The sequence below is a fragment of the Magnolia sinica genome, chromosome 19 (assembly GCF_029962835.1).
Source record: "Magnolia sinica isolate HGM2019 chromosome 19, MsV1, whole genome shotgun sequence".
In the NCBI taxonomy this organism is placed as follows: Eukaryota; Viridiplantae; Streptophyta; class Magnoliopsida; order Magnoliales; family Magnoliaceae; genus Magnolia; species Magnolia sinica.
In genome coordinates this window covers 11,190,088-11,202,186 of record NC_080591.1, presented here as the reverse complement: position 1 = coordinate 11,202,186, position 12,099 = coordinate 11,190,088, and positions in this window count along the sequence as shown.

Sequence of the window (12,099 nt, the reverse complement as noted above, 5' to 3'; positions counted from 1 at the left end):
GGCTAGGGTCGAACGCCATTGAACGGGTGGGTCCTGATGATTGGACCGCACCCAAAACCCCAAAACAAATTAGTAGATGATTGTTGAAATTTTGGTTTTAAAAATTAAAATATTTTAAAATTTTTAATTTTCTACCAAAAAAATGATGTTGAAATTTTCAAACAAAAAGTTGCAGTTTCTTTAGTTCCACATTAGAAAGAGTGAGAAAATTTGTGGTTTATAGGTACATAATCATCAACTCTAACATATCCCATCAAAATTCATCTGATCTCTCTAAAACATTCTCCTTCTGAGAATATTCCTAGACGATCATTAATCCAATTTGTCAGATGATCAGCTGTGTTTAGTGAGTTCTTAAGTAAATTCCTTTGTCATTGCGATAAGGGAACAAATCAAGCTTTAAGGACAATATATTTATACATAATTCATTTTTTTTATTTTTCCAATATATTTTCCAACAATAATAAGTATACATATTTATATATACCTGCTAATTGGGCTTGATGAATTTTAAGTGGGTTGTGCCAGGCCATAGGATTAATGGTTGTGGATAGGTTTTAGGCCTAAAGTCTTATACCATTTAGGGTCGGGCTCACCCTAAACCAGACCCGAACCGAACCCGCTGCCACTCATGTCAGTAAACCTTTGATACTCCGGATAGAATGATCATCCATACACATATACACATCCTATTTGCACGAGTTACATACGCTAGAGGTTCAAGCCGTGGAATTGCTGGGGCCCATTTTAGATTGGGCATGGCCCGAAAATCAGATTGATTAGACGACCCTAACCTCTGATTAGTGTATATATGCTTTCTTGAGTCTGGAATGGTATGTATAATCTTAGCCGTACATTTGACAGTGGCTAAGCAGAGACGTGGGATCATCTGTTTATAACCATTTAAAGTAACCCTACTCTACACAGCCTATTTAAGGTAACACTAGTTAAGTACTTAGAATCGCATGATCAGTATGGTTAATCTACATTGGAACTTTCATGCACGGCCCAGTAGATGGACGACCAGGATTCACCGTCAGTACGGTGGTCCTGATGAACCAGGAGCCACCTCTTTTTAGAAACGAATACATACACTGTGAGGAGAAATGACAAGATGAGGTGGGTTTTGGGCCGATGCATGGTGGAATCCATGCAAGCAATAAGGTTCGAGGACCTTTGCTATCCCTGACACGTGTCCCATCTACAGCCTGAAAAATTCGACGAAAATCTGAACGGTACAAAAGGTGGGCCACACCGTGAGGTTGACCATACGCAAAAATCAGGCCGGGCCAGTAATCAGGCGGGACATAGGTGTACGTTGAATGTGTACTGTTGGAAGTTTGTTTAAGCCGTCCATTCTTTTCTATAGGGGTGGCCCACCTCACGAACCGACTAGCCTGACTTTTGGTCGTGGCGATCTTATCTGATGTCCTTTCCAAATCTTCTCTATTGTATTCTTTTGAACCACCCAAAGGTTAAATACAAAGTGCTACAAGACATGTAACTTGTAAGAGAGAGATGGGTAGGTTATTGGAGGGGAGAGAGGGAGAGGATGAGGTTTTATGTATTTTGCATATTACAAAATTACCATTCAAACCTCTTAATGAGCTGGGCCGAGTTGGGCCGCTGGGCTATTATACATGGTCCAAACTTGTCCGATCCAGACGTACTTAAATTTTAAACCTGAGCTCAGACCTAATACTCCAACCCAAGTCTAGCCTAAGACAGGCTAGGCTTAAAAGTAAGGTTGTACACGAACTGAGTTTTCTTGGTTAGCTTGCTTGACTCGACTAGAAAAAGCTCGGTTCGTTTCAGTTCGAAACTGAGTTGAGCCGAGTTGAGCTGATTTTTTGAGTTCGAAAAAATTTTGAACTGAGTTCTAGCTTGACTCGTCTCGGATCGAACTCCAACTCAAATCAAACTAGTTCGGTGACTCGGTTATTTTGATATTGATGTTGCTCACCAAATATTTGATGAAATGAATTAATGTAGTGTCGGCTAGTGGAGACAAAGGTATGGATATGAAACAAATACCCTTGTTTCTTGATTTTGATATTGCCTATTGAGTGTTTGATGAAATACCTGCTGTTGTTTTTCATATAGTGAGAAATTGAAGGTGCACTCCATGTGTTTGTGAAAATGCTGCACAGGTGAACTCGGCTCTATCTTGGCTCAAACTGGCCCAAGTTGTTGACCGAATTGAGCTGAGCTGGCCAGCCAAGCTCGAGGACCGAGCCGAGCCAAGTTCGAGCTGGGGTCAACCAGTGGCTAGGCCAAGTCAAGTTGTGCCAAGCTCGACTCGGTTCGACTCGTGTACACCTCTACTTAAAAGCCTTACATACCAACCCAACCCATTGGCAACCCTATTCATAGTCAACCATATATAACCAAAGACACAAATGGCTAATTAGACTAAATTAAAAAAAGAAATATTTTGAGGAAGAAATTACTAAAAATGCTCAACTCTACTCGAAATCACGAACCACTTTTTGTTAACTTAAAAGATGGAATTTGACATAAGAACAAACTTTATAAATCTTAAAGCTAAGAAAATTTTAAAAAATGAAACATGCTTAAAATAATAACTATTAAATTAAGATGCTCTTTTAACCATGAAAGAGAAGAATTTACAGTGTAATTGGTTATTGAAATTGTGTCTATAAAATTCATGGGCCCATCACTATATATGATTTTAATCCACACCATCCATCCATTTGACGTTCTCATTTTAGGGCATGAGCCCAAAAACGAGGGTATCCCAAAGCTCAAGTGGACCACACCACAAAAAGTAGGGAAATTGAACACTTATCTTTGAAAGTTAATGTGAGCCTAAGTCCCATGGGGATGCATACCTATCATTAAACCTGTTCATAATCTCACACAGTCATAGTTCAAGGGAAAACAAAAATATCAGCTTGATCTAAAATTTGTGACCCCCAAGAAGAATTGAATGGTAAGCATTTAATTCTCCCATTTTCCTGTGGTGTCGTCCACTTGAGCTTTGGATGGATCACCCTCAATTTTTTGAGCTCATGCTCTAAAATGAGTTGGAAAAATGGAAGGAGGGTGTGGATAGACAAATACATAATAATGGGCCCCACAGGTTTTAGTGGGAAAAAATCTTGGTGCCTAGGTTAAGCATGGCAATATTTCAAACAAGCTTACTAGTCAACATCGACTTACCACTCGAGTTAACATCAAGTGGCTGTTGCCAAACATTCAAACATTTCCAAATTGGTAAATGGGGCTTGTTTGGTTTTCAATTTGCACAGTAAGTAGAGTAAGTAGAGTGTAAATGAGTAATTATTACTTCTTGCATTTGATTGTATGAGAAGAATTTACGGTGTAATTGGCTATTGAAACTGTGTCTATAAAATTCATGGGCCCATCACTATATATGATTTTAATCTACGCCATCCATCCATTTGACATTCTCATTTTAGGGCATGAGCCCAAAAATGAGGGTCTTCCAAAGCTCAAGTGGACCACACTACAGAAAGTAGGGGAATTGAACACTTATCTTTGAAAGTTAATGTGAGCCTAAGTACCATGGGGATGCGTACCTATCATGTAACCTGTTCATAATCTCACACAGACATAGTTCAAGGAAAAACAAAAATATCAGCTTGATCTAAAATTTGTGACCCCCAAGAAGAATTGAATAGTAAGCATTTGATTCTCCCATTTTCCAGTGGTGTCGTCTACTCAAGCTTTGGATGGATCTCCCTCAATTTTTTGCGCTCATGCTCTAAAATAAGTTGGAAAAATGGAAGGAGGGCATGGATAGACAAATACATAATGATGGGCCCCATAGGTTTTAATGGAAAAAAATCTTGGTGACCAGGTTAAGTGTGGCAATATTTCAAATAAGCTTACTTGTCACCATCGAGTTACCACTCGAGTTAACATCAAGTGGCAGTTGCCAAACATTTAAACATTTCTAAATTAGGTAAATGGGGCTTGTTTGGTTTTCAATGTACACAGTAAGTAGAGTGTAAATGAGTAATTATTACTTCTTGCATTTGATTGTAGGAGAAGAACTTACAGTTTAATTGGCTATTGAAATTGTGTCTATAAAATTCATGGGCCCATCACTATATATGATTTTAATCCACACCATCCATCCATTTGATGTTCTCATTTTAGGGCATGAGCATAAAAAATGAGGGTCTTCCAAAGCTAAAGTGGACCACACCACAAAAAGCAAGGGAATTGAACACTTATCTTTGAAAGTTAATGTGAGCCTAAGTCCCATGGGGATGCATACCTATCATTTAACCTGTTCATAATCTCACACAGACATAGTTCAAGGGAAAACAAAAATATCAACTTGATCTAAAATTTGTGACCCCTAAAAAGAATTGAATGGTAAGCATTTGATTCTCCCATTTTCCTGTGGTGTCGTCCACTTGAGCTTTGGATGGATCACCCTCAATTTTTTGGGCTCATGCTCTAAAATGAGTTGGAAAAATGGAAGGAGGGCATGGATAAACAAATACATAATAATGGGCCCCACAGGTTTTAGTGGAAAAAATCTTGGTGCCTGGGTTAAGCATGGCAATATTTTAAACAAGCTTACTTGTCACCATCCAGTTACCACTCAAGTTAACATCAAGTAGCGGTTACCAAGCATTCAAACATTTCCAAATTCGTTAAATATGAGTAATTATTGCTTCTTGCATTTGATTGTAAGAGAAGAATTTACAGTGTGATTAGCTATTGAAATTGTGTCTATAAAATTCATGGGCCCATCACTATATATGATTTTAATCCACTCCATCCATCCATTTGACGTTCTCATTTTAGGGCATGAGCTCAAAAACGAGGGTCTTCCAAAGCTCAAGTGGACCACACCACAGAAGGCAGGGGAATTAAACACTTATCTTTGAAAGTTAATGTGAGCCTAAGTCCCATGGGGATGCGTACCTATCATTTAACCTGTTCATAATCTCACACAGACATAGTTTAAGGGAAAACAAAAATATCAGCTTGATCTAAAATTTGTTACCCCCAAGAAGAATTGAATGGTAAGCATTTGATTCTCCCATTTTCCTGTGGTGTCGTCCACTTGAGCTTTGGATGGATCACCCTCAATTTTTTGGGCTCATGCTCTAAAATGAGTTGGAAAAATGGAAGGAGGGCGTGGTTAGACAAATACATAATAATGGGCTCCACAGGTTTTAGTAGAAAAAAATCTTGGTGCTTGGGTTAAGCATGACAATATTTCAAACAAGCTTACTTGTCACCATCGAGTTACCACTCGAGTTAACATCAAGTGGCGGTTGCCAAACATTCAAACATTTCCAAATTCAGTAAATGGGGCTTGTTTGGTTTTCAATTTACACAATAAGTAAGTAGAGTGTAAATGGTAATTATTACTTCTTGCATTTGATTATAGGAGAAGAATTTACAGTGTAATTGGCTATTCTAATTGTGTCTATAAAATTCATGGGCCCATCACTATATATGATTTTAATCCACGCCATTCATCCATTTGACGTTCTCATTTTAGGGCATGAGTCCAAAAATGAGGATCTTCCAAAGCTCAAGTGGACCACACTACGGAAAGTAAGGGAATTGAACACTTATCTTTGAAAGTTAATGTGAGCCCAAGTACCATGGGGATGCGTACCTATCATTTAACCTGTTCATAATCTCACACAGACATAGTTCAAGGGAAAACAAAAATATCAGCTTGATCTAAAATTTGTGACCCCCAAGAAGAATTGAATGGTAAGCATTTGATTCTCCCATTTTCCTGTGGTGTCGTCCACTCGAGCTTTGGATGGATCTCCCTCAATTTTTTGGGCTCATGCTCTGCAATGAGTTGGAAAAATGAAAGGAGGGCGTGGATAGACAAATACATAATAATGGGCCCCACAGATTTTAATGGTAAAAAATCTTGGTGCCTAAGTTAAGCATGGCAATATGTCGGCCAAGCTTACTTGTCACCATCGAGTTAACATCAAGTGGCGGCTGTTGAATGAAAATACAAGTGTATGATAATTACCATTTACACCCTTTTTATATTCTAAATTAAAAAACAAATCAGCCGTAATTGAAGAGAAATACTTTAAGACCCTATCATATAGATGGATGGCCCACATGCATTTAACAATTAGTAATTGCTTACATGGTGGCCAAATAATTCAAACTAAACTGCCGGAATTATAGGTACCATCTTAGATTTACAATGAAAAAAAAAAAACTCCTTTTTATTATCTGAATATTAGATTGCTGGGACAGTTTAAAAAACACCTTGGGGGTTACTTAAATAACTAGTGTCCAAGAATCAATGGTCATGATTATTCAATCAACCTGATTTTCATATTTTAACTTAACGACAATGGATTCCAGAATTTATATGGTTTGATTTGGGTTAATATAGGCCACGTTTACCATTTCTTAGGGGAGCAGATTAGATGTGGGCCCGGCCTCACCTAACACGATGCGCCTAGACGGTGTGGCCCACTTTGACATATATGTAGTACATCTGCACTGTTCATCAGTTTCTACAGCTCATTTTAGCACATGATTCCAAAAATGAAGTAGATCCATATCTCAACCGGACCACACCACAGGAAACAATGGTCAATGAACGCCCGACGACAAGGATTCCTGTGGTGTGGTCCACTTGAGACTTTGATCTGCTTAATTTTTGAAACCACACCCTAAAATGAGCCGGAAAAGTTGACCGATGGAGTGGATATACAATGCATACATCAAGGTGGGCTCCACATTGAGGGAAACACACACTACGGGTAACACCTGATCCACTCCCGGTTTAATTTGAGTTAATATATGCCACGTGTACCATTTATGAGTGCTGCATATCAAGGGTCGCACGCAACTGGAGTATCAAATGACTGCTATTATTCAAATCTTTCTCATGACCTTTGAAAATATGAAGTTTGACCCTAGCTACTCATGTTACACCTAGTACAGATAATGAAAACGAATCTGGCCTTGAAATTGTAGCCCAGATGCTTTGAAGGTTCTTTTATTCAGCCTTAGAAATTTCTTAGTAGGATTATATATATATATATATATATATATATATATATATACACACACTAAAGATGGTCCATGCAAGATAATTATTAGAATTGTCAAATGGAAAAGGTGGATTGACTGGAATATGCATGTTCATCTACTGTGCTATACTGAGGACCATCCAGCATTGACATCTTCACCGTACAAGTGGCCACGTCTATATTAATCTGGACTGTCCATCTGGTGGATCACATCTTGAATGGGCCATGGCATGAAAAATTGCACCGGTGGAGAAACCTTGGGAGATGGACGGTGGCCCAGGAATAGACAATTAGGAAAAGAGTGGACAACCGTTAGGATTTAATAGGCGAAGAAGGGTTACGGTCAACAGACAATCTGGGTTTATTTAGCCACGTGTACGGTGGAGATGCTGCGGCGGATGATTCTCTATGGACTGTACATTATTGAAACTGATTTCTAGTATCATCTGTGGATGCTGTAACCTGGCTTTTGTTCAGAGGGAGAGGTATGGAGACGTTGAATGGGGACTCAAAAGATGATTTGGTAGGAGTAGTTTAGAATAATAATAGGCACGGCCCACCACCAGGGCTCCTAGTTATGGCATTTGGTCCCCAGCATCTCCACCATACACGTGGCACAATCGTAAGTTAATCAAGAGAGCTGAAATGATGGGCCACCACATGGATAATAGATAGCCTTAAAGTTCATTGCGATTGAAAAATCCCGGCCATCTGACCTGTGGTATGTAAATGGACGACCAATAGGTAATGACCCAAAATGAGCAACGGCCTGCATTTGACATGCAAATTTCATGCCATTTGTGCGGTTAGGATTACAGCATCACTACGATTGCATTCGATCGACATGCAAATTTCATGCCATTTTATATGTTTTGCTTGACTTTGCAAAGCAAAGCGACGCCGTGAGCTTCATTACTTAAGAGAAGGTCTCTGGTCCAACCGGCTGGACTATAATTTACCGTCCATCCAAAAGAGACCTTCCAACCTTTCATGTGTATGTGACATCCAACCCTTCAAATAAGTTGATCCATCCCGAGAAGCACCTTTTAAGAAAATCAGCCACATCCACTGATGTAGATCACACTTGTATTTTTCTATTTATCAATGGGAATTTATTTTTTTTCATATAATATAGCCCACATGAACATTATATGAGGCCGATGTTCGTATTAGGCAATTCTCATGTTGGGACCAACCTATTGGAAGGTTTGGATGTTATATGCAGTTAATAGGTATGACTTCAACACAGATTATTATAGATTCTATGTGGTAACTTCAAGAATTAGTGGGATCATGGTGATGTTTGAGTGAAATCTACCTTGCTTACTAGGTGTGTGGTGACCATATAAAAATCACCCAAATTCCACTTCAAGAATTAGTGGGCCCACCATAATGTTTAAGCAAAATTCACCCTAATTACCAATGTGCCATGCCATTTTAGCCATGGTGCCCAAAAGTTAGCTTGGATAGTGTTTCAAGTGGACAATACAAAAGAAATAAGTTAGGAGAGGGATGACTACCCTTGATTTTTTCAGAACCACTATGATGATTATATGAGATCTTCTCCAACCATGCTAAGCTAAAATTTAGACCTTGGGATCAAATCAGGCCCATTCATGAGAGGAGAAACCGTTTGGACGGTGAGCATTGTTATGTACTGCTTAGTTTTAGATTCTACAGCTAAAATGGAGTGATGCTCCTGTTAATTGGGGTGCATTTCAGATAAACATCATAGTGGGACACTTTGATGAATTTTTTTAATTGTGCATGTGGTTGACCTCAGTAAACATCCACATGAAATCACCCAGAATCCACTTCAAGAATTAATTAGCCCTAACATGACATTTAAGTGAAATCCACCCAATCACTAGGTGTGTCATCCCATTTTAATAATAACACCCAAAAATCAATTTGCCCTTGCCTTTTTTAAGAAGTCACTATAATGATTAGATGAAATATAATCCAACCATTAGATGCTAATCCAAAATTTATGCATCGGAGACAAAAAAAGGGCCCCATCTACCATTTAGGTGGTTTGCACAAGGGCACGGTTTGGAAAATAAGCGTCGCCCCCATTATATTGTTTCCAGTTATATGGTTAACTTGAATCATGAATTGAGCTGATTTATCGACCCTATAATTAAAATGGAGCGACAAACCTAGTAATCATGGTGGATTTCACATAAATATTATAATAAGCCATGTATGAGAATTCCTAAAATCCATCCATAAATGCTTAGAAATGCGTCTTATTACTCATGTGCCAAACCCAAAAGCAAATTTTGGATTCCACCTAATTTTATCCACAACATTCCAAACATAAAGAGGATTTCATTTCACATGGATTCTTTGGTAATCCTGATTTGAATTCAGCTAATTTATATCAAATACAAGATGCCAAAGGTGTTGTTGTTTGATAGCAGCTGGGTGCTTACCGTGTAAACAGCATACAAGCTCCTGCCTACATTGTGTGTATTTTAAATTCATTATGTGGGTTAGTCTGACTATAAGGTTCATCTTATCTAGAAATCAACATAATCCACCCACCGGAAGAGCTATATCTGTATTTCTTCGTTATATATATTAGTTGCAATCCTTTGATTTCCATGTTATGGCACTATGGCCCACCTGATAAGTGGAATAAGTTTATTTTTTTATTAGGCAATTCTCATGGTTGTATGAATGGGATCTCACACATGCATGAAAATTTGGAGCTTATCTTCTAGCCAGATAGACCTCTCCTTTTATTACACATTACTCAAAAACTGCTTGAGATGACTCGTTCATGCGTCCCGCCTACCGTGCAATACTCAATTTTCTATATTGGATAAGATTAGAGACGATGTTCCCTCTTTATTTTTCTTTAGTTGGTGCTTTGGATCTAGTGGTCGGGGTGACTTCATTGGTTTTACGTGTCACTTTCTATGGTTGGCGTGTCACAAAATGCAGCAACAAAGGTAATCACGAAGCGGTAACCTCATTTGTCAGAGGTGGAACTTGGCAACACGTGTCACAGAATGGATAGAAAATAAAGAGTGCGGATCCTTTTTTTTTTTTACACACGCGCACAAACCCCCACACGCTCACGCTGGTGGAATTTCACCGCCGTTTCAACTGAGAGTCTACCACCCGAGCAAGAGTAAGGACCCTCTGTTTTGTGGAAACAGCGAGCAGCTTAATCCAATACTAATATTGGTCCACGTCACTGTAAGTGCCACGTCACTGGATTTTTTTAATATATTACAAAAATTTACGTTTCAGGAAAAGTCGCCGTTAGACGGTTTCATTTGGAAATGGGATATTGCGTACCGATTACGGTGTGCTCTTGCTCTTACGGTACCGAGTAAACTCAGTTGAGCCCACCTTTGGGAAATTCACCGTACTTGCCTCAAAGTTTAGTAAATTACCTAAAATGCTACAATACTCCGTGCATTTCCAAAAGGGTTTTCTGACAGCTTTTGGAGTTTGTTTAGGATGAAAATACTCCCGACTTTAGTTCAATAGTTGCATGATTTTCTAGGGAATAAAAAGTTACATAGTATTTAATGTTAGTAAAGTGATGTGTACAGAACCCTTTTTGCGCGTGGGCAAGGATTAAACTCGTGGGGCACATATTGATGTGTGTGTATAATTCATGCCGTTCATCCTTTTTGCCGTGTCATTTTATGGCCAGGACTCAAATATCAGCCTGATCCAGAGCTCGTGTGGATCACATAATAGAAAATAATGGTGACAATGGAACCCGCTGTTGAAACTTTCCAAGCTCACTGCGATGTTTGTTAGAAGTTGACACTACACAAAGCGAGACTTTTTGGGCCTACACCGACATGGCCGACAAGGTGGACGAAACGGATCTCCCCATTGTTAGCCTTAGGCTATTGTATCAATGGCTATCATTTCATTTGGTAGTAAAGGAATTGAACATTTAACAACTGTGACCCATATCATAGGCGAACCACGACTCATATAACATGATAACTACGACCCATATAACATGACAACTACAACCCATAACAACCACGACCCTTACCGCATTACAACCACGACCCATATAACATGAGAACCACGACCCATGACAACCACGATCCATGACAACTACGACTCATGACAACCATGACCCATGACAACCACGATCCATAACAACTACGACTCATGACAACCATGACCCATATAACATGACAACCACGACCCATATAACATAACAACCATGACCCATGAAAACTACGACCATTACCACCTTACAACCACGACCCGTACTGCATTACAACTACAACTTGAGAATTTGATCATACATTGAGGCTCACATTGATGTATGCATATAATCCATGCCGCCCATCATTTTTGCCGTGTCATTTTAGGGCTAGGTTCCAGATATCAGCCTAATCCAGTGCTCATGTGGGCCACATAATAGAAAATAATGGTGACAATGACACCTACCATTGATATTTCAACCCACACGAGCATGGATTATTCACATACATCAATATAGGCCCTACTAGATGGTCCTTACAAAGGCCTATAAAATGAAGACTATAACCCGCATAGCATGACAACCACGACCCTTACCTCATGACAACCGCAACCCTTTCCTCATGAAAAGCATGACCCATATAGCATGGCAACCACGACCCATACCTGGGTCGTTGGGTCGTGGTTCTCATGTTATATGGGTCGTGGCGAGTCGTAGTTGTTACGGGTCGTGGTTCTCATGGCAACCACGACCCTTACTACCCTTTCCTCACATACATCAATGTAGGCCCCACTAGATGAAAGGCCTATAAAATGAAGACTATAACCCGCATAGCATGACAACCACGAACCACGACCCTTTCCTCATAATGGATCGAAGGGTAGTGGTTCACATTTAATATGGATCATTATTGTCAACCACGACCCTTTGTAGATGAACACCACGATCGATTGTGTATGTGAACCATGACCCTTCGAATGGATCGTGGTTGTCATGTAGCAAGGGTCGAGGTTGTCATGTTATATGGGTCGTAGTTGTCATGGGTCGTAGTTGTCATGTTATATGGGTCGTGGTTGTCACTCGGGTCGTAGTCGT